Consider the following 26,193-nt stretch of genomic DNA (forward strand, 5'->3'; position numbering starts at 1 on the left):
GGCCCCCGCCCCATTTTGAGCCCCCGCCCGGCCGAATCTGCGCCCCGGGGTCCCCCTTCCGGCCTCGCCCCCCAGAGACAGAGCCCGCGAGCGGGCGACGAGCTCGGGAGCGCGCGCCCGGGGCGGGGGGCGGGCTCGGCGCGCGCGGCCTGCGGGGCGCCCCGAGGGGCCCCCGAGCCGGGCCGGGGCCCGAGCCCCCCGCCCCGCCCTTACCCAGCAGCAGCAGGCGGTGCGTGGCCCGGTAGACCTGCTTGTCCTTCTGCAGCTGCTTCTCGATCTTTTTGTTGGCCTCGCGCTGCGCCTTCTCCTCGTTGCGCTGGTCCTCGGTCTTACTGTTTCCGAGGCAGCCCATGGCGGCGGCGGCGGGGCGCGGGGCGCGGCCGGGCTGCGGCGGCGGCGGGGCCGGGCGCGGGCGGCCTCACGCGGGCCGGGAGGGCCGGGACAGCGCCGGGCGGGCGGGCCGGGCGCGGGCTCGGCTCCTCGGGGAGGAGCGCGCGGGGCGGACTGCGGGCCGCGGGGCGCGCGGGGAAGGGAGGTTGGCGGTCGGACCGAGGGGAGCGCGTAGCTCCCCGCCCCTCGAGCCGAGGCCGAGGGGGCTGATGGCCGCCGCCGGGCCGAGGCGGACCAGAGCAGGAGCTGCGGGAGCTGCTGCCGCCGCTGCCGCCGCCGCCGCTCTTATTGCCTCGGCCCGGGCCCGCCGCCGCCCCGACCCAAAGCTTTGCAGCGGGCGGGGGGAGGCGGGGGGAGGAGGAGGCGGCGGCGGCGAGGGGGGTGGAAGGAGGAGGAGGAGGAGGAGGAGGAGGGATGAGGAGCAGCCGCGGCAGCGGCCGCGGCGGCGGGGAGGGCGGGAGCTGGCGGAGGGAGGCGCCCCCCCGGGTGCCCGGGAAGGGGGGTCCCTCCGCCCGCGCCCGGCCCGACCCGGGACAGGGAGCCGCCCCCTCGCCCCCCTGACTCGGGCCCCACTCGGGCCCGGCCGCGGGGGGAGAGGGGGCGGCCCCGAGCCAGTGACGACCCCTCGCACGACGCCAACGCTCCACCCCCCGGGCCGCGTAGCCCTGCGGCCCCCGAGGCCGAGCCCCCCCCCCTCCCGCGGGCGCCGCCGAGGGGCCGGGGTGGGCGGAAGGGGAGGGAGCGCGAGCCCGAGCCCGGACTTCGGAAAATTTTCGAAAAGAAGAGAGAGACACAGAGAGAGCCAGAGAGCAGGGAGAGTGTGGAAAAAGCGAGGCGAGCACGAACCAAAGGACAGAGCAACCGAAAAGGAAAATGTGTCCAAACACACACACAAATACTTAATAAAAATCCACACTACACAGCGATGGTGGTGTCTGGTGGTGGTGGCGGTGGCGGGGGGCGGGGGGCGGGGGTCTGACTAGATGAGCCGCTCGTCGCGCCCCCGGCGCCGGGCGCCATGGCCCGAGCCGAAGGCACCGCTGGCCCCGGAGCGCCCGCGGCCTCTGCGCTTGGCACGGCCGCCCAAGTAGGAGAAGAAGGCGCAGCCCAGGAACACTCGGAAGCAGCAGGTCGCCCCGAACACGAAGCCGCAGCCGCGGCCCTGCTCCGTGCGCTTCTGCAGCAGGAAGTTGAGCACCCACGAGGGGCTGCGGACCGAGAAGACCAGGAAGACCACGAGCGGCAGGTGGGCGCTCAGCGCGCCAGCCTTCAGCGGCCCGGGCCGCCACACGACGCCCCCCACGCGCGGCGCCGTGTAGTAGGCGTCGTCCTCGTCGCCCGAGTCCGTGTCCCACGCGGCCCAGGTCCTACTCGTGCCCCCGCCGCCGGCGCCCTCGCCGCCCCCGCCGGCGCCCTCCGCGGCGCCCTCGTCGTCGTCGGCGGCGGCGGCAGCGGCGGCGGCCTCCGGGCCTCGGGCCTCCTCCCGGGCTTCGGGCGCCTTCTTCTTCTTCTTCTGCATCTTCTCCAACTTCTTCCTCTCCTTCTCTTTCTTCTTCTCCTCTTTTCTTCTCTGCTCCAGCAGCTTCTTCTCCATCTTCCTCCGCTCCTTTTCGGTCAGGAACTTCTCGGGGGGCTCCTCCCGCGCCGTCTTCGGGGTCTTCTCCGCGTCCCCGCTCTTCCGTGGCGCGAGCGGCTCTCTCGGCTCGGCCAGCGCTGCAGCCGCCGCCGCAGCTTCGGCAGCCACCTCGGCCGCAGCCGCCGCCGTCTTCTTCTCGCTCTCCGCCGCTCGGGCTTTGATCTTCATGGCCATCTTCAGCATGGTGGCTCCGCCACTTCGGGGTGCCCGGCTCTCGCCTGGCCCGGGCGCCCTGCTTGCCCCCGGCCTCGGCCTGGCCGGACCCCGTGCGCCCCGTGTCGGGGGGGGGGGGGTAATCAGCTGCGATACCCGCTGCGCTGCCCCGGGGCCGCGGAGCGCGGCTGCCCGGGCTTCTGGCTGCTGGGCTGGCTGCCTAAGAGTTAGCGCCAAAAAGGATGAGCAAATGAAAAAAGGGGTGAGAACAAACCAAAAAGCACCCAACAACAGCGAGAAACCAAAAAGCACCGAGAAATGTCAAACAACTCAAAAAAAAAAGTGCAGAGGCGCGATGGCACGAGTTTGCTGTTACCCTCAGGCGCTCCTCGGTTTGGCTCTTGGGCACGCCAATGGAGAGGAGAAAAGAGAAAAGAGAGAATTGGGGGGTGCCCGGGAGGCACGGGGCAGGGCGGCAGCACCGGGGCGCCCCTGCCCTGTCTCGGCCCCGGTGGCTCTTGCCCGCGCCGGGCGACTCGCACTTCCGCGGGAGGCCACGGTGCACCCGGACTTACATGTGAGTGAGGTGCACTCACACGCAAGGCAGTGCCTGCCTGCCTGCCGGCCGCCCGCCGCCACCCCGCGCCGGGACAGGGGTTCGCTCCAGCCGGCGAGCCAGCGAGCGAGCGCCGCGCCGGGCCAGCCACCTGACGCAGCCCGCTCCGCGGTGCCGACGCGACTGAGTGTCCCCGCCGAAGACGGCGCTCCTAACCAGCCCGATGACGCCCCAGCCTCTTCAGAGGACGGACCCACAGCGGCGGCCCCTATAAACCGAAGGGGAAGCCGAAAAATCGGCCCGCCGAGGACGCACCCAAACGGGCCGCCGCGCACCCAGGGGGTGCGGGCCATTGTGCGGGTGGTGCGGGAGTGGGTAGGGGGCGTGGGGGGCGCAGCAGCGCCGGGCGCGGGGGCGCCCAAGGCGGTGGGCGCCGGACCCCGCCTCCCAGACCTGCCTCCCAATTTTCGGTGAGTGGTGTAGCCCTGGGCGGCGTGCAAAGTGTGCGACGGCGGCGCTTACCCCTGCTGCGCGCCTCCTTACCTCCAGTTTCCCGGTTAGTGCACGCGGGGACCGCCACCCACCCCTCCCTTCCCCGGCGGCGCGTGCCCGTGGAGGTAGGTGTCGGCAAGACTAATTAATCGCGACGCCTGGAAAGGGTTTCAGATCTTGTGGTGAGAGGCGCTATGTGAGCGCAAAGCTAGCATAGCCACAGGAAGCAGGAGGCAGGCAGTGCGCCGGCGACGCGAGAGCCCGGCCGCAGTGGCCGAGGCTGCGGAGTCCCTGCACGCGGCGTCTTCCCAGGCGGGAGAAGTGGCGGGCCGGGGTGTCCTGGTTATCCGTGGCCCGGCCTGGGCATGGCGGAGGCCTCTGGAACAGAGTGAAAAGTAGTTTATTGAACACGAATTTGTTTGAGAGTTGTTTAAAAACTCTGAAGTGTCCCCACGCTAGGATGTGGTAAGAGCACACTGGGTTGAGAGCAGAGACGCTGAAGTTCTCAAACACTGTGGTGCCTCACTTTTCCTGGGACCCTGGATGAGTCACTTGCTGCCACATGGGTGTCTGCTTGGGTGCAGTTCATTCATTCATTCATTCAATAGGTCAGCGGTGCGGCCCACCTTGTGCCCAGGTGAGATCAGGCTAAGACATGGTGACTGCCTTTGGTGGGCGGCAGGCCTACCTGCCAGTAAACCCAGGTGGTCAGAGTAGTCATGAACTCTCTCCCACCTTTGACCTTATTTGACAGTGGGTCACACTTGCAATGCCCAGGGGAAAAAGAGAGGAAGGAAGCCTACCTGTAAATGGAAACACTGCTAACATACCTAGGGGTGTAAGGTGACTGAGACTTCCAGAGGCCTTGAGCAAACTGTCGTGTACAGTTCTAAGTCTTCTTTGAAAACAGACACTGGTAACCATTCAACAGAACGACTGAAATCCCCTTTCCCCAAAGTAAGAAAAGGTGTGACAGATGGAGATGTCACATACTATTTTTCTTGGCCCCATCAGCTACACCTCTATCCCTGTTCTACAAGGCCTCTTTTTTTAAGGATCTGAAAGACAACAGAGGGCAATTCAAAGTCACTAAAGAATACTTGGAATTAAGAACAGGAAGCAGAAGCCGAAGGCCGGACCCTCATAACCGGCAGCTGCTCCCTCACGGAGGGCCTCCGACTTTCTCCGCCACTGGCCGTCACCGCACACACTTAGCCAGGTCTTTATCACGCTTTGGATTCTGGCCTCTCTTGCACACAAAAATATACCTTCCTCTGAAAAGAGCTCAAAAGAACTACTGTTCCAGGTTGACACTTTCTACCTAAACCAGAGCGGATAAAAATAGTGAGCTCACGGACCGAAAGGGGGCCGTAAGCCACCTCGGCAGCAAGGCCTTCGGAGCAACGGTTCCGCGGCTCTTTGCAGTGAGTGTGACTCACGATCGTTCACCAACGAGATTAGAAACTAGTTGAAGCCAAGGCCCAAGGTTTCTATCTTCCTATATTAAATAAAAACTTCTTGGTTGAATTTGATTCACTGATTGTCATTTTTAAAAATTGGCAGACTTAGGAGGCGGAGGAACAGGCCAGAAATTTCTGTTATGCTCCATTTGTTCAAAAGCATCTTCCTTCCTGCTTCTAATGTGGCAAAACACAAATACACTGTATTTAAGAGGAACAAGGTAAATAGTAACCAATACAACCTTGAGACTTATGCCAGTAGCTACACATTACTACAGTGAATATAATTCCCAGTCTCCTTATTTGGAAATCCTGGAGGTGGGTTACCATCTCCCCCCTTTTGGATAAACATCACACCTGAACTTTGAAAGGAGTGAAACTGTCCCATGTCACACACAGACACGTATTCCAGGCAAGGCACAACTGGGACAATTGTCCCAGAAATGTATCGAGCAAGGTCAGACTTCAGTCATTTCAGCTTCTAACCTGGCAGGCCATCCTCCAGAGGGTTTTGTTTTGTTTTAGTGTAGGTTTCACCTATATGGCATTATGACCACTGATGGACACATAAAGCATTTACTTTGTAAATAAATGACAGCAGGTGGAGTCAAGGGTTTACAGGTAAGCAAATGACACTGAGCGCTCTGGAGCACAAGCGCGTTTGTGGTCTGTTCGGCTTTCTGTTTTCACCCGACACAAACTGAAAGACCTGATTTTACTTAATTGGTGTGGTGAGCCGACACCGTCTAGAGTTTTTGGTCTAGCATTTGACCTGCCCGGGCCTTAAAAGTTTTAATTTTTAAAAAAGGCTTTCACATTTGGAGGCCACCATGCGTGACCTTTTCCTATGAATCAGTAATTTATTCTAATAGGTTGCTGCCATTTTAAGTACCTGGCTTATGCTTTGAAAGTACAGAAATCCATTAGAATGATTCTTGGAACAGTTCGACTGGAGTTTTCTAATAGAAGGGGCCTCTCATTTGGCTCAGGGAGAGATGTAAGTCATGGAAACTTCAGGCTCCAGAAAGGGGCAAAGGGCCAGAATGTCCTGGGTATAAAATGTCTAGGGAGGGCACAGGTCCCTGGCTCAGGTGACCTGCTTCATGCCAAAGCCAGCAAGTTGGGATAACACACCCTTAACCTGAAACACTAAGTCCCCTAATGATACAACTTGGTTAAACAGATGTTGTCACACACTACCCAGAGGGATGGCCTAGCAACAGTTCTTTCCAACACGACATTTTATGACAATGAATTCACATGTCCAGGTTTGAACTGTGTGGTCTCATAAGCTTCGTATTTATGGATGGATATGTGTTCTTTGGCTCTTCTGCATCTTCCTGTCTGGGTAAGAATGCCTTGTCTGCTTTTAGAAGCAACAGACTCGCTATAGCTTGGAATCTTGAAAATATTGTTACACTTAATGATGTAATTCAGTTTTTGGACGAGGGCATTCTTCTTGGCCTTTCATCCGTTGGGGTCATGGAAAGAACCCAGAGAAAATAGGATAATATTTTAATAGCCTAGGAAACAATAAATAGGTTTCCACTGAAATAGAAACCTCTGCTATAAGATTTTAATAGTATTTAGTGCTTCCATGGTATTTTCAGTCTTTAAAGCACGTTCTGCACTTTATTTAAGTAGAATGACTGAAATTGCTGTAGACGAATGTGATCTGAAACACGTGCTACGTAGATGATGAGACCAAGAATTAAGGCCCAGTGCATCCTTGGTAAAAGAGATCCTATTACTTAGGACCGTAAAGTTCTTAAAATCTAACGTAGTGATTACCCAGGGCATTTTTTTTTCTTGTCATATTCCCTACTTAGTAACTTCAATCACAGAGTACTTCTAAACGGCCATTCTCAACTAAACACAATGTTTAAGTTAGGAAAACTTCATTTCAGAAGATTCGAAGTCAAGGATCAAACTACGTGCCATATGAAACGTCCCTATTTAATTGCCATCAACTAATTTCAAAACAATTTGTTTCAAATTCAAAGCACAGCTCATCCAAACAGAATGTGGGAGCACACTGGCCCATGCGTTTGGACCCAATTTCTTGAGCCAGTGCTCTGAGATGCCATTCAAGCGTCTACTTGAAACAATGGCGCGCTGTGAAGGCAACTGGGACTTACTGCCCCTTCACTGATCTTTCTTGACGCTGAGGAGTGGGCCCCATTTAGGAGGGGGCGCTTTCTGGTCTCTGTGGATGCCCAGTTTCCAGGGGCCTGGGTGCCTTCCCTTCCTTACTACATCCCCAAAGAGCCCCAGAGTGGGTGGGAGTAGACTTTTAACAAAGCCACCAGCTACCTTAAAAGAGGGAGACAATAAAAAAGAGACTATGTGCTTTACTCTGTTCCTTTTAAAACTGAAACCTAAATAATCTGATACACATGTTAGCCTTGACTTAAGATTCTAGATGGACAAACACTTTGGATTAGGGCACAATGACATCAAACATAGACCCATGGACCCACCTACTGGAGGTCATAATTGGGTTTGAAAAAAAAAAAAAAAGCCATGTAAGTGTTACTGCCCTATAGCAGGGAAATTAATTTTCCTAAACTTAAAATGTTTTTAACTCCCCTTGCGGGAAAATTTTTTCACGAGGGCTAAGGTAATGGCAAAACCTGTTGCTTAGAACTTTTAAGTTGGCCTTGAGGACGGAAACTCATCCAGGATGGGGAGTGGTGGTGGAGGGAGGGTCAGCTAACTTCTATTTTCATTTACAGGGTGCCTTATTTAAATGACATTTTGATCCGACATCTTACTAAACAAGTAACAACAGGAAAAAAAAACCAAAAAGCAAGTTAGCACAATCACTAGAGTGCTGAAGTCCTAATAAGACCTCCTCCGATTAAAGAGGCCCTTTAAATTGCTCTGATTTTAAAGATTTTAGTTTTTTTCTCGTTGCATTCAATTCTTCAAACCCAGCCCCCTATCATTAAGAGTTTAGAGAGTTGAACACTCTGGATTAATCAGGTAATAAATTTCCTTTCATTCAATGCTTTCATTCAATTCAGTGCACCCACATATACAAACGTAACGACTTCTAGATACAAGTTTTACGTCTTGGGTTTTCCTTTACTTACCCACTAACCCAATGTGGGTGATCATTTTCAAATAGCCTTGCACTTAGTGACTAGCCTCTGTCTCCCATCCCCTAGATTCCGGCCAGGCGGGGGTGTCGTCTTCCTGGCTGGAGCCCCCTCCCCAGTCCCATTTCTATCTGCTGTTGGTGAACTCTGCACGAAGCACTCCTGTGACATCGTTAGTCACATGCCTCCTGCATCTAGACATGGATCTACCTTTTCATCTTTCTGTGTTTGCCCACACACGTTTAGACTGAAATAGAAAAATGTGTAATTATGGTGCGGCTCCACCTATTTCCCTGGGTTTCTGTGTTCAGGGGGAACAAACCATCGGGGGGCATAAACAGCATGGCCCCCAGATGGGGAAGGCAGCCTCCTTTCCACTGAGGCTCCACAGAAGCCCGGGCTGTCCTGGCTGCCCCCCACCCTGCCCCACAAACTCCATTCAGCCACCATTTGGTGAAACTCAGGGTTTGCTGGGAGCCCCGAGGCTGCACCCCCCCCCACACACACACCCCACCCCACCCTGGTCCCCATCCCTCAGGTTACGGGGTCAGCAGTGTGCACGACCCTGGCCGGCCTGTCAGGAGCCCACTCAGCAGCAGCAGGACCCCGCTGGTGCTGTGGCGTCCTGAGGTCTTTGCCGACCTCTGGAAGTTAGGAGGAGAAAATCATTCAGACAAAGCATCAAGCCACCAGTCTGGGGATCAGATGAAAAGGAGATGTTTCCATGAGCTCCAGACCTCAGCCCTAGCCACAGCCGCGTCTCGGGGTCTCTGCACGCTGCCCAGGACTGGGAAAGCTGCCTCTGCCGCTTTCTTGAACATTCCTGCCTCTCGGTTGCCTTAGTCTCTCCTACCTTCTCAGATTACGGCTCCTTTTGTGCTAATTACACTGAAAAAATGGAAAGAATGTCGCTGACTTTACAAAGAACACAAAGCAGGGTTGCCTTAAAGCCTAAATATAGCCAATTTCTTTCAGAAGGCAGACAACTCAGCTTTCAAACGATCCGCACTCCGTAGATTAGTTGCAGATGGCCAATTCATGTATTAGGACCCAGGTGACAGAAGAGCCCAGAGACTGGGAGGACAAATTAAAAATGTGTGCTGCTTTTGGGGGCCATTTACATAAAATGAGAAGATCTGATGAATGATGAGCTCCCCCCGCACCCCGTCCCAGCACTTCATTGTAAATTACGACCTGCCAGGGATGGCAGGCTAACGTAGTGACCACGGGAAGAGGGCAGAGACCGAAGCCGCAGCCCTACAGAAAGCAGTACCTGGACCATGCAGGTGAAGACATACATGAAACGCGTGCCTAACTTCTCCCCCCGCAAGGCTGTGGCTGCCACAGAGCAGAGCATTTGCTTTCTGCGGCCCCTGCTCTCCATGATGTAAGAAGCCGTCTCCGGGAGAGACAACACCGGGAAGGACGAGCTACCCCTGCAAGCCAGGCAAACTAGGGATGACACCACCCCTCCTTCTCTGAAATCCTCCAAGGGTTAATAGGTGAACAGTAGCAGCTTGGAATGATTTATTTTTCTAAGGAACATTAAATACTGAATTGCTCATGCTGAAATAATGCCACAGCTGTGACCCGTAGGGCTGAATTTTGGACACCGGCTCGAGTGACAGGTGTACTTGATGTATGCCCAGCTTGGCCGAAGTTGGGATGCCCCACTCAAATCCCCCCCCCCCCCCCCCCAGTTAATTGGTAGGGACTCTGGAGCTGGCCAGGAAAGCAAGCGCCTTTTGCTACAGACACAGAAGACCATGTGTGCTCAGCTGTCAACAAAACGGCAGCCGGGGGGAGAGTGGAGGGAGGCATTGCTCCCGGAACATAAAACGAGAAAATCCAGACAGACCCTGGAAGGTGGGAGAAAGACAAAGGTGGGAGCTGAGAGAACCGATCGGGACCAAACCCTTCCAGGTTTTAAAGCAAACAGGTCTGTCCTATAATCGCCTCTTGGAGGATTTCAGCAATTGAAGCAAGCCCAGGATTCTAGGAAATGTGTCACCAAAATTGGTATTATTAGAGGAAGTGGCACAAAGCTAGAAATGCAGAGTCTAATCTGTAACATACTAATTATAGCTATTTTTATCCTAGGGTTGCAGTGACCTAACACCAAGATATAAGATCTCTAGAAAACTAGCCCTTCGCATATGTAAGACACGAACACCTTGGGGGTGGGGGCCACGGGGCAATGGCTTCACTGGGTCCCTTGGTCCTCTCCGGGGTGAGAAATCAGCAGTCACCCATGAAGGCAGCTGATTTTCGTGGGAACTTGGAAGCAGTGAAAGCAGCCAAGTGAGGCTCTTGACCAAACTTCGGGAGTTCTGGGGGTGATGTCAGCACGTTGGGAAGAGGGCAACTCTGAAATGTCAGTCTGGCCTGGGCGAACTGGATGACGCCCACGGGGTGTCCTGGTCTACAGAAAGAAGGAAGAAGGCTAGGCTGTGTTTTGTCAAGCCCAGATGGATCCCGGACAAGGCGTTTCTTGGTTTGTCCCACTGACGGCAAAGGCCCCGGGTCCCCATCTTCTGGCAAGATGGTGCCAGACAGCTGATGGACAGAGGGCCAGCTCCAGATGCTGCCACAGCTCCCACTTGGGACCCTGGTTCCCGAGTGCTTCTCACTAAGATGACCACTGAAGGTGGCGACCAATTTAAAGCCATGTTAGGTTTTTTTGCTTCCAATTCTTTTTTTTTTTTTTTAGATTTTATTTATTTATTTGACAGAGATAGAGACAGCCAGCGAGAGAGGGAACACAAGCAGGGGGAGTGGGAGAGGAAGAAGCAGGCTCATAGCAGAGGAGCCTGATGTGGGGCTCGATCCCATAACGCCGGGATCACGCCCTGAGCCGAAGGCAGATGCTTAACCGCTGTGCCACCCAGGCGCCCCTTTTGCTTCCAATTCTTAAAAGGTAATCTCTGCCTTCTGAGTACCAGGATTTCTCTTTAATAACCAGATCCCCAGAGCTGCTTCCAAAAGCATACCCATGAAAGAACCTTTCATAGGAAGTTGATATAAAACTTACTTGGGACCCAAAGACACCGAATCTGCAAGTTAAACAAATACTCCATTTACTCACCGCCATTAAAAGCATCCCCAAGTTTAGAAAAACCTAACTGACCCCAAATTCCTACCATGTTGTTATTAACCATGCCTCAGGGGGGCGCCCCAGAGCAGGGTAATTTAAAATCACTCTCAGCCTTTAAAGTGAGTTTCTTAGATGGTTTTCTCTTAATTAAGTCAGTAAGTACTCTAAATATATCATTTCAATGAGCTGCCACGAGTTGGCTGAATGCAAAATGTGAAAAAAAAAAAACAAACTGTTGACTGACTAGTGTGATCCCCAAGGACATTTAATGCTTGAATCTTCAGTATAAAATACCTTGATATTTCATTTTCCTTGCACATTTTTAAATGTGTTAAATAAATGGGTTTTCCTCAACCTGGCGTAGCTACTTATATGCTACATTTACTGAGGGTATGGAGAGCAGAGAGGGGAATTCCGGAAAAAGGAGGAGGAGGACAGGACTAGAACGGAAGGAAAGAATTCTACAACGAACCCCTAGTATCTAAAATGGATGCCAAAGGCATTCGGGGAGAAAAATATACATGTCATTTCTAAAACGTGCAGAGCAAAACAGCACGTCTTGCAAATGAAAATTTTTTTAAAAAGCTACTCACGGCACGCAGACCCCAGGGAAACAAACGAAAAGATCACTCTAATTTATCGTAATGGAACCCTTGCTTAACCTTCCTCCCCATACCTGGTAATTCTGTGAAATCACCCAGCTGTCACTCTCTTCCTTTTAGGAACGTGACATGGATTTGTCTGGCAAAGACCCATTATTAGAATTCTCAGGTCTGCCTAATGGGGCTACTAATAAATTTAAGTCATCAATTCTTGACCTTTCTCTCCTGAAATTCTCGGTATGGGGTAAACTGCTGAAAACACATTTTCAAGGTTCTGTAACTGTAACATAAAAATAAAGGATCAAGGCTGCGCGGTTTCGGAGGTCTGAGCATATCTGGGCTCTGCCCTGCCTGCGCCCCAGAGGGAAAGTAAGACAGCATCTGGGGGTAATACCAATGCTCTGCTTTGAGCTGAGCTGTCTGCAAATAGACGTGAAGTACGCGAGACTGGAGTGCACGAGTGAGGTGTGCCAAGGGAGCCTGGACCCTTCTCCTACCTCTCCTCCTCATCCCCTTCCTCCTCTACCTGCCTGGCTGCTGATGGCATGGAAAGATCAGGAGTCTAAATTGGCTACCCACACGAGAAAGAAAGGAAAAGAGAAAAGACCGAAGATCTAGTTCCAGTTTCGGTGACTTTGAGATAAAAGGGGGGAGGGTATCAGCTTTTTTTGAGAAACTGAATCATGGACATTTTTTCTTTTTCTATGAAAGCTACAATTTCTCATCCTTAGTTTTTACTGCTGGGACCGAGCTGGTTGTAACCTAAGACAAAACAAGGGCTGGGTGGCCTCGGCTTCCTCTAAATTCTAAGATGGCTTCAGGTACCAGATGAATCTTGACCCTGATAATGATGCTGCCGAGAGCCAAGTCGTAAAGATGTCTCTTGGCACCGTTCTGCCTCCCCGCGCCTGCCTGTAGGGACCGGCTTACTACTTCAACCCCACCGTCCCTCCACAGACTTCTGATGGCCACTGCAGAGAAAGCAAGAGACTCCAACGTCTTGTTCACGCCCTCCCTTCCTCGTCCCTCAGAGCGCAGCCTGGATCCTAGGTCTGCTCCCCCTGGTTCCAAAAAATAAGTTTATCTACGGCATTTGGGCTGTGTTGGGGTGATGTCAGGGTAGGTGGCTGGATGAGCTGTTCCTCGGAAATATTCCGGCAAACTGGCTGTCTGCAGACAAAACAACCAGATGCTTTTTCACGATTACATTTTTGACCAAATTGATTGGATGCTTCGGTGGGAAGAAGACAAAAAACTCCAAGTCAAGAAGGTCACCAGAACAGGAAATTTGTGGGCAATAAGAAGCCATAGGAATAGCGGAAAGCATGACATTTTTCTAGCAACGAAAATCCGAGTTTTCAGATTGTGCTAAATGACTCAAAATTTGCCAGAACAAAGCCATAGCAGAAAGAGTGGATGTTTTTCAAGGTTATACGGTTCCTATTTATTTGGCGTTGCTGCTGCCACAGAGTGGCCTGAGCCCTCCTTTTTAGCACTGTAGAAAATGTAAATGGTCTAAATTAAGAAGCCATCTAATCTCAACCAATATTAATTCTGACATGAAAAATGAGACCAATTCTCCAGACAAGATTATGACCACCGCCCGCCTGACATTAACCGATCGCCTCACTGTGTTTCTCAAAGAACGGGATATTTTCCCTTCTCCGAAGTGCCTATTTCTTTCAAAGAGGGGATGAAATCCTCACTCTGCCCTTATTCTGCACAGGAAAGGCACGATCTCCTGAAGTGGGCTAGCCTTGGCCGCCCCTCCCCCACCCTGCCAGCGTCTACATCCTATTTGTCTGGTTTTTCTTTTCTTTTTTTTTTTTTGTTCCTCCAAACTATAAAATCACTATAAAATAAAATATCGAAGTACCCGGAGGGTTGTAAGTCAAGATGTTGTCCTCCGATGTTTCTCCCTGCAGACCAAACTGCCGGCTCCTAATATTATTTTCCAAGCGAAAAGGGAGGGGAGTGGGTTTAAACATATTTTTCTAATGTTTTCCCCTCAACTGGTCCATTGAAATCAGCACGATCATGGCGCCTCATCTCCGAAGCAGAATCCCCGCGTATCTAGATAAAGCGAGAATTTGAATCTCGGCTTGGCTCCGATGGGGAGACTGCAGTGGTTCCAGGGAAGAAGACATCTCAGCCCAGGCTGCAGTCCCGACTGCAGCCCCCTCCTCTAAGAGTCTACGGATGTGGCATTTTGCTTGTTAATCCTCTTGTTAAGTGCGAGAAATAAAGTGGTTTTACTCATAAGTGTCCATAATTCATCTACCACAAAGCCCCAAGTCCCCGCTGTTTCATTATCCGCTGCCCGTTAATAATCATCAAAATTAGAAGTGTGCCTAGCAGCACACCAGTGTAGTGAGGGGAATAAGGAGCCCCAGAAAATCACAAATTGTTTGGGGGACGCTGCCGCAGAGCGCGCCTCCTTGGAGGGAAATAACGCCCATCGGTGTTGAATTCAAGGCCGCGGGGCGCTCAGCAGTGGCGGCGACATCACTTTTAACGGCGACATTGTTTAATTCGGTTACACAAAAGCAGCCGCCGTGAGCACGTTCGCACCGTGTCTCCTGCTCTGTGTAATTCTGCGCTGGAGGCTCCGGAAGCTGCCTGCGCTGTATGTTGCGTGGCATGAAAGAGCCCAACAACTAGCAGGGGGGTGGAAGCGGGCAGGAAATCACGCACCCTCTAGGTCTGGTGTTTTTCCCTCTGCTCCCTGCACTGCTGCGACCCCACGGCTAACCTGGATACGTTCTGCTCCTCTCTCGCTCACGATCCCATTCGCAGCAGCTAAGGCTCTTTGCAGCTGAGAGTCTAGTATTCACTTTTACATTTCTTTCTAAAGGCTGCCAGACTGGAATCGCAGGGCCCCTGGCCGGGGCTGTAGCCACCTACTTTAAGGGCTCCCCGTGGGCCCGATGCCTAAGGTCAGGGCAGGGATCAAGCCCGGGAGGGTGGCAGGGGGACAAGGGGACCCTTTCCCGGATGCCTGCACGAGCTGAATGAGGTCTATCACCGTCTTCCTCTCTCACCCTCTTCCCACCCTGAAACATGGCCTCTGCCCATCCGAGCATCGGCACCCGGCTCTCCCTGCAGCTCCGAGGCCCCCGGATGCCCATTTGGCACGGGCACCTGACTTTAAGGAAAAAAAACATCATTTGCGACAACGGGGTGGTGTGACCCCTCGAAACCCCTCCGCTGCTTTCAAAGCCGGTGGAGCAGAAAGCAGGCTGGCCTCCTCCTTGGGGTGAAGGTCCCAGCTCCCCCCACAGAAGGGAAGGGAAAGGCCAACACCCAGCCGCTTGCTGACTTCTGTCCTGTGGGCCCTTCCTAGTCACACTCCACCCCTGGCCACCGCAAGGCGTGCCCGACTGAGCGGGGGCTGGGACCCGGGGCTGCTGCGGGGCGCGCGGGTGGGGGGCCTGGCTCCCCCTCCCAGAGTATACATCACACGGGTGACAGGCGCTCTGCACTCCCGCGCCGCAGCTCCCATCTCTTCCAGAGGTCCCTTCCCTTCCCCCGCCGCAAGCCTCCTCTGTAAAAACCAAAAAACATCTTGTTCTTTCATCATAATTAAAGTGCTGTCAGGGAAAATGGCATGGCTGATTTTTGCTGCAGTTGAAATGACCCTCTCGTTCCTCTTCTCTCATTTGCTAAAGTGGTCCTTTCTCTGCTGAAATCAGGCCCTTTGGGGATGGAAATTTCAGCTGGAAGCAGAGAGTTCTAAGCAGAATCCTAACCTTGGGAGGGTGGGGGGGGCAATCGATGTGTCGAGCGGCCTCTCTGCGGCAAGGTGCTGGCGAAGCCACCATCCCCGCGGGCGGGAGCGGCGACGGCGGCCCCCCCAACCCGGGCTCCGCTCCACGGGGCCCCTCATCACCCGCCATTGTCCGGGGGCGCGAGTCCGCCCCACGGGGAGGCTGGTTCTCCCCCGGGACCTAGCAGAGGGGCAGGAGGAAGCTGTTGGGAGGAAGTCAATAGGTTCTGGATCTGGGAAGATAAAATCCGAATGCCTTTCAGGCTCGCAGGGAAAGCGTGACTGTGTACGCAGTGTCGGCGGCCTGCGTGCGTGTGCTCGAAATAAAGCCATAACTTACACGCATAATTAACTGCCCCGCTCCTCCCCGCCGAGTGCTACCGAGCCACTGGGGGACACCGCTGCCTGTCACGGCCACTGCAGTGTTTCGGGCTCTAGTCCTGGCAATGGCGTCTCCCTGCGTTTTGTGCAAACGTCCCTTTAAGCCCCTTGGCCGCCGCAGAACTTTCTGCAAAGAGCCTTGCAGGTGCGGCGCGCGTGTCAACGTGTGAGAAGACAAAGGACAGAAAAGAGGAAAAAACTGGGAAGGAAAGAAAACAGAAGAACCAACGAGCCCGCGGCCCCGAGTAGCTTTGAGCTCTGCCGTTGGAATCGATGACATATGTTCAAATACACATAATGTGAGGAAATCATAATATTCATCCCAGCCTTCAACGACTTACATTTTAAGGAAACTCGTATGTCAGGAGCTTTCAAAATTAGCTTAATTTCCTTTTCCTAAAGATCACACATCTTGGAAAGGCCCCTTTGAGCTACACTGGGGAGCTTAATTGGCAGGCTTCCGGGTTTCTACACGGTATGCTAATAGCTAGCAAGTCAAAATGGCAATCCAGGCCTCCCTCGACTGAATCAGTAGCTGTTAGGGCACCTCTGAGTAACTGGAAGCCAAGGTGTGAAATCAACCCAAGTGGCACTAAGCACCAGTTTTTCCTGAGGCTGTAACGCAGGACGGCTGGGGGGCTGTTGATGTAACATCCGGGCAACGAGACTGTGTTTGCTGCTGGATGACTTGCCGGCCTGGCCTCCTACCTCCTAGCTCCTTCCACTCCCCCCCCCCCCCCCGACATGATATTTTTTTTTCTTTTTTAAAGAAAGCAAAGCAACCATATAGTACCCGAGCCTTTTATTTCCTGGCTGTTCTGTGTGTCATAGCAGAGGATGCTGGAGAAAAACATGGGGCCTGTTATTATCAACCCGAGCCGGAATGAGTCAGACACCTGAAGGCTTCAATCTGGACCTGACTCTGCCACTCGGATGCCCACCCCCAACCCCCCACTGCCAAGCGGAAGCCAGTGAGGCACCCTGGTAGCACCTGGGGGGGGGGTGGAGGAACCCTCAAGTCCTGCAGGGTCACCAGGGAAAAAACCAACTCAATGAATTCACTGCACTGGGAGGTGCCGGGCCGGGGAGGATGGGGGTGTAGCCTGGGACAAGGAGTGGGGAGGGAAATCCACTGCCCAGGCGCCCTCTCCCTTATCCTTTCCCAATGCCTCCAGTTAGAATTCTACTTTTAAGGATTCCACCATTAAAAAATGTGAATCTCTCTTTTTTTTTTTTTTTGGCTTTACAGAGCTCTTTATTAAAATGCAAATTTCCCATAAGGGTAGCCCGGTAAGCTTTTGCCAGCTAATGGGATTAACTGAACTGAACACAGCCACCTGCAGGGAGGTAAGGAGGCCCCGGGTCAAGTCCCCGCTTCTCAAATTTGCCAGAGCCTCATCTCAGAGGGCCCAGAACGCAAAACACAGGCATCCCTGTTTCGGATCTCTTTGGAAGGGGACTCTGAAGCCAGGGCCTGAGTCCCAGCTGTGGGACCACCTGCTTACTGACTTTCTCCCAGCCTTGCTGCCCTCATCTCTGCCCATCATTTCTCCTGGGGTGGACAAGGCTTTGTTAGTGTCCTGGTAACACGGCCGGATGAACAGAGCAGCGTCAGGCCGGTGCGGGAAAGCAATTGCACATAAACTAATGCGTTTACAGAGCTGGCGACTGGGCATAAAGGATGCTTTAAAAGTGACTTGGGCGACTGATTTTTCTAAGCAGGCAAGCAAGCTTCAGCTTGGGTCCTGAAACGAGTTTTCAGTCACATTGATGGCTCTGTGTGCCTCTCGGGTGCAGAATGTTCAATATTACAAACGGCGGGGGCCAAAACTTAATTCTGTGAATCTGAACTTTACTCCTGGAACAAAACCAGTCCCTGTCATCTGGGAGCTCCTGCCGTTCAGTCGTCCACGCAAAAGCGTGTCCCTGGTCTCATAGCTAAAGCAAAGAATCTCTATCTGTAGACACGCATTAAAAAATTGTTTTTTTATATAAAGATCATGTAGGTGCTGAGCATTACAGGAGGCCTACAGGGTAACGGTAGGGTAATGCGGAGGTAAAATATTTGTTAAAGGAAAGTTGGAAATTAATTCTGGAATTTAAGGTGTGTTTTCTTTCCACAATGACTGGGAACTAATTATACTACTTGAATACAGACTCTCTCTATTTGCATCAGAGAAAAGGAAAAAGAGGCCCAGGGCTCAGGGCCTAAGATGGAGGTCTGCAGTCAAGATGGAGGGCAGCTCAGGGCCTAAGATGGAGGTCTGCAGCCAAGATGGAGGGCAGCTCAGGGCCTAAGATGGAGGTCTGCAGCCAAGATGGAGGGCAGCTCAGGGCCTAAGATGGAGGTCTGCAGTCAAGATGGAGGGCAGCTCAGGGCCTAAGATGGAGGTCTGCAGTCAAGATGGAGGGCAGCTCAGGGCCTAAGATGGAGGTCTGCAGCCAAGATGGAGGGCAGCTCAGGGCCTAAGATGGAGGCCTGCAGCCAAGATGGAGGGCAGCTCAGGACTTAAGACGACGGCCTGGAGCTAAGATGGAGGCCTAGAACTAAGATGGAGGCCTGCAGCTAAAATAAAGGGCAGTCTAGAAGCTAAGATAAAAGCACTCCACCGTCCATCAGGACCTCCGGCAGCAAACTACGAGCACTTTCCCATCCCACCCTTGGAACAGGAATCCCAAAGAAGATTCTAAGTGGGTGGAAGATTTTGGGCCCATCTCAAGAGTTTTTAGTCCTAGAAGATCCTGGGAGGCACTGCCTGGCTCCAGACAGAGCAGGAAAGAGAGGGGCTAAGTGCAGACGGGAAAGCACACCTGTGCACCATCCCCCCCCCCCCCCCCCCGAGCTCGCCAGTCGCCCCTGGATTACAGGGCGGGAGAAAGGCCTTGTGGAGTCCTAGGGAGGAAGCCCTGTCAGCCCACCATAGAGGGCTCCATCCCGGCCTGCTTATAAAGTTCCAGCCTCCGACAGACATGGAAATCCACATGGTTGTACCCATCCAACACGTTGACACCATTGCTTGTTCTGACCCAAGCGACTCTGGCCAGTTCTCTGTGGTATAATGATCAGGGCACAATAATTTCATGGAAGCACTGATTTGGTTTGCCCCACCACCCTGGAGAAGTGATGAAAGGTTTCTGAAGTCAGTGTTTTTGGGCCATCTTTCCAACTGCTCTGAACCATTCTCTCTCTGCCCTACTGCATTCCTTAGCAGAGACTTCCTGGGTTTGTTCTGATTATAAGACCAGCAAAGGGGGCCGCAAGTCTTATACCTTTGTCTTCCCCACGGGGAAGGGCACATATTAGGCACTCAATATGTGTATAGTGAACAAGTCAATGAATGAATGAATGAAAATGCCCAAGTGAAGGCAGACTCACCGACCCGGCAAGGATTTCATCCTTCTGAGAGGCTTGGCAGACACACCCACGGCTACCGCAAGCTAAGAGACGCTACTAGAAAGGCAAAAAGGAAACAGAGCTATTTGGACATTCAGTTTAACCCCCCAATTAGGAAATAACTTATCAGTGAGGGAAAATGGGTACGTATGTACCAAGAACCAGGCAATATTCCATGCTCTTTGCCAAGTTGGACATAATTCTGCATATGAGGTAAACCTCACATCTGCCAATAGTCAAGAATTTGAGAAATTAATTTGTGACAACTGTTTTCATTTGGAACCGTGATTTTCCTCGGCCAGGCGTGTCGTTTTATGCTAAATTCCCATTAAACACTTCCCAGCCACCTTTCTCTTTCTCTGTAGAACAACCACGACCTCCTTCCCCCCACCCCCAACAATTCCTAAAGGTCATAGAAAGGCCCGTTTTATAAACATAGCTGTGGCGAGTCCCTTTTCTTGGCCATTGGGACAGCAACTGTTGTTTCCCCCGCTGGCCCCTAATCGACCATTTGCTAAGTCTCAAAGCAATACAAATTTAGGTCAAATCAATTAGTAACACATTTCTAACTCTTGGCACTTGGGAAGAGTGTGAACTTTTCCTGGTGGAGAGAAGCTAAGCCTTGAGAGCAAACTGAGGCACGCTCTACCCAGCAAACCCCTTTTGCCTCTGTGGGCTGTGATTTTTAAACAAACAAACAAAAAAGGGCAAAAATTTGGGAGAACTGGGGTCCCACCGCAACAAATTAGGACAAGACTTTGATTTTTTTTTTTTTCTTTTCCTTTTCACTTGAGTTAATGAATAAAGCGCAGGACAGAGGCAGCTGACGAAATACTTTCCCCACTAACTCCAGGAAGCCGAAGGTCTGCTCTGTGTTGCTCCTTGTTATAGCCCGAGAGATTTGCATCTGGGTGTGATGGTCACTCTCGACCCCCCAGCACAGAGCAATCAATCTTGTGTCTCCTCCTGCAGAACCCTGCTCCCCCTTCTTCCTCCCCCCATTCTTCCTTACTGAATAGAATGTCTCCCCTCTCTAATGAACATACCCAGGAGAATAAAACTTGTTTTTCCAAAAGGGGGGGGAGAAGAAAGGAAGGAAGGGAGGAAGGAAGGAACAAAAAAGAAAACAATGCCTATACTGGGTCTGGCTGGAGCCAAATTCTCGAGGACACCAACCTGTAAACTTCTAAGGATTTCCTCAACATCTGAGATGTATACGTAACGTATAGGGCGTTTGCTTTTAACTTTAGGATTGGCTTTGTTTTGCTTTGAGTAATTATCGAATCAAAGAACTCATGAAGACTGGATTTTTTTAAGGACAAAAAGGTCCACTGTGTGCCAGATTTCTTAAAGCAAAACCAAACCAATGAGCGGGGCAAGGCATGTGAAAACGGCTTGGAAAATCAGGTTGTGCTAGGAGGGGCTTAATTCCTAATTTCAAAAAAAGATTCCAGAAATCGAATAATAGTCATTGTAGGACCGGGAGAGGAATCTGGGGAGGCAGAAAGGGCCCACTGTGTGTGAGAGGTGGTGGTTAGAGCTCAGCCTTTCCCTGGTACACACCCCTGGCCCCCCAGTCCCTGTCCTATTCAGTGGGCTCTGGGCGCCAACATCGGACCCTGGGGACACAGAGGGATGGGGAGGAGGATGCCTCCCACTCCTGCTCCAGGTCAGGCTCTCAGCTGTGCTGGCCACTCCCAGGAGGCTGGCAGCCCTCCACCCTCCCCCTGCTGCCACTGCCTAGACTTGCAACCCGATCCTTCCTTCTTGACTGCAAGTTCCCAGAGGGCAGGCACCCCATCGGTGGCTTAGAGCTAAATTTAGGCAAGGCACCTTTTCTCTCTCTTAAAAACTTCCATTTGATCTCTGTGTTTAAGTCTTCGCTTCCTTCTGCACCTTCTTTCCTTCTCTCTCTCTTTCTACAATAAACACCTGGCTAAGGGGAGTTGGTTTTTAACTTGGGGTGGCAGGGAGAGGGGTCGTTTGCAAGCACTCTGGGATTTCAAAAGTTCAGAGGAGTAAAAAACAAAGGAAGGGAATTCAGATTCCTTTTCCCACCCCGGTGGGAGGACAGAGCAAGTAGACAGACAGACAGCACAATGGAGAACGTGGGAAAACCTCCAAGGAAGTGTGTCTGTGTTTGTGTGTGTGCTGGGGGGGGGGGGCTGGGGCACACGCACAGAATGGTTTGCACAGAATGGTTTGTATACCGTGGTTAATACCCTCTTCAGAAACATCCATACATCTGGCTGAAGCACAGCAGATAAGGAGATGTAAAATCATGGCAGGATAAGGGCGGGGTGGGGGGATTTCCTGCAATACTATAATGTCATTTTAACAATAAATATGGCCTTCTGGAAGAAAAAGGGAAAGGGGCCAGGGAAAGTATGGGGTGCAGATTCTCAGTCCTGTGGGCAACCCAAGTGGGCAGTTTGGTCACATGTGGGAGGCTCCGAGTTCTAGAGGGCCAGGTCCCCTGTCAGGAAAAGGGGTGTCTGTGTGGGTGTACGTGTTGGGGGGTTGGGGACACTGGCAAAGAAACTCACCAAATGAACAGACTGAAGCCCCCCGGCCCCCTCGAAGCACAGAACAACAGGATCGGTGTCAAAATTAAGCCCCCTAGGGACCCAGGACAAAATGAGACCCCAACCTAAGATATCCCTGAAAGGTGGGGCTTTTTCCCGTTTGGGTTTCCTACATTCCATCTAGAGAATTCTAAGTGATCCCACTTCCTGCGAGCCCGCAAAGCCATTCTGAGCTCTCTGCTGACCTCTGGTGGGAGAGGAGCTCTACTGGCCCCAAAAAGGTGTTCCAAACAGGGGCAGCCCACCTGTCCTGTTCCCCAGTACCCCCTAAATCCTGAGGAACACCTCTGGGGGCTGCCATGGTCATGTGCCTTGGCCAAGGTTCAGGGCTATAAGTTGGGAGGCGTGGGGAGAAAAAAAGCAAGAAAGGCTTGAAAGAAGCCCCAGAAGATTATGGGCTTAAGACAGGAATGTTGGAATAAACTTTGTTCACTTAAAAGAATTTTAATAGCAGGGTGGGGGAAGCTTTTGCCTGAAATTAATACATTTTATTCAGTTCTTTTGACTTTTCAACTACAAAAGAGGGGTAAGTATCTAGAAGTGGTGTATGGAAGATAAGTTTCGTTGAAAAGGAATGAATTCCCATTACAGGGCTCTATAGGCGCTCACATGAGAAGCTCACGTGGCCCTTCTCAGATGGACGATCTCCCGATTTAGGGCCACTGTAGGGAGGGAGGGAACGGGGAGAGGGGGTGGAAAGAAATGGTGAAACAGTGCCTGCTCTTTTTTAGAACCAATGAACCTGGCCCCAGACGTTGTCAGACCTAGCTTCCCCTCCACGGAAACTTGGCCTAAAGAAGGCAGAGGTGACCTGCCCCACATCCTGAGGTGAAAGGTGTGGGTCCCACCCTTGGGCAGGGAAAGCTCTTAATCAACAAGAATGCCCTCAGTGCGCTGTGGGTTTACGGCACGGAGGAGTCGCGGGGGGGCGGAAAGGGGAAAAATCTCAAGCTAACCCTGAAATCTCAGAGACCCTGAAAAACCCAAGGACGCCCTTGTAAGTGAGAAAAAAAAAAAAAAAAGAATTCATCGTAAGCCAGTACCTTCACTTGTAAGAGCATTGAGCTTCCATCCCAAATTCTACTCCCGAATCTCCTTGTATCTTCCTGTGTTGTCTCAAATGCTAACTCCTCCAGGAAGGCTCCTTGGGTTTCCCAGGTAGAAAGGGACCTCTGCCCACCTCCGAATCTCTTTTCTACCCCTTGACTAGGTTGGCAAAAATGCGCCACTCACCTCTGCTTCCTGCAAGGATTCTCCCAGGAATGGGTGCTCAGAAATTATTAATTATTTATCAAAGGACAACAAATAGGCCTAAAATTTCCTGTACAGTCTGCCATTTTGGAAAGGACACTTCAAAGGTGGGGGTGGGGGGGGGTGGGGGGCAGTATACCGGTTCTAGTTAAACTTTTTATAAGAGAACTAAAGTTTTAAAGTGAGGAGGACATCCCTCTCTCTCATTGCTCAAATGAGGGAAACTGGGACCCAGTACATTTGCCCAAGGTCTCAGAGCTGGTTCCCAGGAGAACCATGGCACACACGTGGGTTAGGAATTTGGAGGTCACCGTGACAGTGTGTTTTTCTGCACTGGCTAAGGTCTCCAGAGCCACTAGTTAAAAGTGACAGGATTTGTCCTCAGATATCAATCATTCAACTGAAAAATCTTTAAAACTACCCCTAGGCCTTGGGGGTGGGGGCTGAGTCCCTGAGAAAGAGGATTAGGGGAGGGGGTGCAGAGTCAGGCCTTGGGCGGAAGCGCGGTGAGTTTTGAAAAGGCAGGCTCCCAATAGTAAAAGCCGAGCGCCATCTGCCAGCCAGCTCAGAACAGCCTTGCTTTATTGTACTGTTTCTATTTCCCAGCCCAGACAGTTGGGGAATCTCACCTCTTTCCCTAAAAACAAGCTATTTCCTGCTCTGAAGCCCCCCTAAAATAAGAATCTAATTGTTAAAAAAAAAAAAAAACCTCAAAGAGAAGGGAAAGAAAAGGAAAGCAAGAAGGAAATAAGAATTCCCTAGGAGGTTACTTCCGGCTCCCATTTCTGAGCTGTGCAGACCTCTGCAGGGACAGGCCAGGCCCCGATGGTCTTCTCCTTGATCCTTTCTTCCTACGGGATGAAAGACCAACTCCTCACTTTGAGCCTGCTTTCACATCTGAAGTCAGACCCCCCACTTCTGGGGAATCAAGGTTTTAGGGCCGGAAAGAAAAAGAAAAGAAAGCCCTCTGCCACCTGTCAAGTTAAGTCTCAGGATAAGACATGTGCAAGGGTTTTGATGTGCTCTACCCAGAATCCTTTTCTCAAGCCCTGCCCACCCCCCACCTTGGGTCATTCATTACCTCTTTATACATTAAGTTGGACACAGAGATACCGCCTGGCTTTCTCTTGGACCACCCATCAAATTTAAGTCTCTCCCTTGACCGTGGCAGCACCCCAGGACTCCTCTAGCAGAATCATCACAAAATGAAGGCTTGTCAACCCTTTTAAGAGTCAAATTTGGCCTTTTCTGGGTGTCACTTGGCAAATACATGGGATCTAGAAACCACCAACGTCCCAGGAATGAGAACCCCCCTAACACCTAAGCCAGTGCTCTCTTTCCACTCTCCTAGACCCTCCAGAAAAGTTGGGGAGCCTCTGCCCACCCCTCCCCCATCAGGTCAGACTCTCTCCCCCATCAGGGCAACGTGGGACGACAGCAAGGAATAATCACCATAGGCTCACCCCATGCCAAACCACCCCACAATAAATGATTTCCTAACAGTGCTCCAGAATGACTGGATCCCATCGGGAAAATTTCCAAAGACTCCCACTTGGAAAGGGGAACCTTCCTGCAAGTGTCCCTCTTAAAACCAGCCCTGGCCATTCGTAAAACAAAATGATCTAATGTGCTTCCTTTTTAGCAGCAAAAAGGAAGAAATAAAATCACACACAAATGTTTAATTATAAATAGCTATTAGTTTTCTGGCAACCCAACTTTTAAAAATTTTCCCCTAATGTCTGGCATTTGTTTTTGGGTTCTGCCCGGAGTCTTCTAAGTATTTCCTTGGAAAGATGTTGTACTTAGTCCCAGGCAAAATGTCAAAATCAACATTCAAAAAACATGCCTTGGGTAATTTCGAGGATTCTGCAATAAGGATGTGTTAGTTAGGGGCACTTCACTTAACTAAACTCGAAACATATAAAAAAATGATAGTTTTAAATTTACATATCCGATATGTAATTTATCAAACCACCGATCACTTTCTATCCCTCACCCTAAAGTCATCCTAATAATAAGAGCAAAATTGTTTAAATTCATATAGATGTCTACGGATGGAAAGTAATTGTTCTTTTTTTTTTTCCCTTCTAGACTTTGCAATTAACTTAAAGATCACAAATTCCAAATGCTTTAAGAAAAAAACAAAACAAAACACTTGCTTAAGAAAAATTCAATCTGATGGATCTGGAAGACCTCACAGCTCTGTTGAAAGACCAAATGGGGGCGAGAATATAAATGTGTTGGGCTCAAAATACAAAAAAGAAGCAACAAAGACGCCTTCTGTAACGATTAACTAGGGGAGAGGCTGTTTAGGAGCAAGGTGGGCGGGGGCGGGGGGTCAGGCCACAGTTTAAAAATAAAATCATGATTTATTCTTGTTATGATTATTACAAGAGATGCTGGTTATAGACTGTGCCCTAGGATGGAGGAGGGGGCATTGACCATCTTCCCCAAAACCAAGTACAGGACTCTTGATCAGGAAATGTCCTTGGATTAGGACTTCTACTGGCACAACTATGTTTTATTTCTAGAAGATCTTATTTTACCTTTCTCAGGTAGTCATTCAGAGGCATTCCTTCCATGGGCCCCCGCCACCTCCACAAGGTAACTTCCTGCCTTGAAATATCCCTTGCTAAGGGTTATTATGGGTCACTTCCATGCAGGTGGGCTGGCTCCCTGTAGACCTGGGACTAAGGTGACCCAGCTAAGAGCCTACATCCTTGGGTGTGTGCACACACTACCAGCTGAAGGCTCCATTAATGTTTTGTGAGACACGTGCAAAGAGGGGCCCAGCCATCCCAGGGCTGCTATATTAATAGCTGTCTGAGCACTAGTCCTGATTATCCTGGGACCCTTCTCTACACTGCAGAGTCAATGATTAAGTACATACCAGAGGGAGAATCCCCAGCCTGCTGCAAAGGCCCCTAAAAGGACCTCTAAGTGCTGGAGATGATCACGTTGAGGGTTAAAATCTATTTAAGCCTTGATTTATCCTGGCCCATTGATTAGCTATGGGACTGACTTCGTTAATCAGAGTCTTAGACCAATTCATTACTTACTTCCCTGGAATAATCCCCTTTTCTATTCTCTTTAGGGTCATCTGGGTCACCTTCTTCTCTACGATTTGTGGACATTATTTCTACCCAAGAAAGCAGGGTTCACCACTGCGACAAACATTTCTGACTGGTTATTAGTAACTGGAGTCTATAACCTTCTCTCTGAAGATATCTTCCCTTTTTAAGGTGCTCAAGTTATGACATGTGTGATCTTCACCTTCCCCGGAATTTGATATTGATACTGTTAGGGCAGTAAGTTATCAACTGGGGATGATG

The 26,193-nt window shown here is 51.4% G+C and overlaps 1 protein-coding gene across 1 annotated transcript in view; it reads right to left on the reverse strand.

The window, feature by feature from the left end:
* The window catches only part of GNAS (GNAS complex locus), a 54,881-nt gene that overhangs the window by 18,704 nt on the left and 9,984 nt on the right, over positions 1-26,193 (reverse strand).

This window comes from Ursus arctos, unplaced genomic scaffold, assembly GCF_023065955.2.
Source record: "Ursus arctos isolate Adak ecotype North America unplaced genomic scaffold, UrsArc2.0 scaffold_16, whole genome shotgun sequence".
NCBI classification, from domain to species: Eukaryota; Metazoa; Chordata; class Mammalia; order Carnivora; family Ursidae; genus Ursus; species Ursus arctos.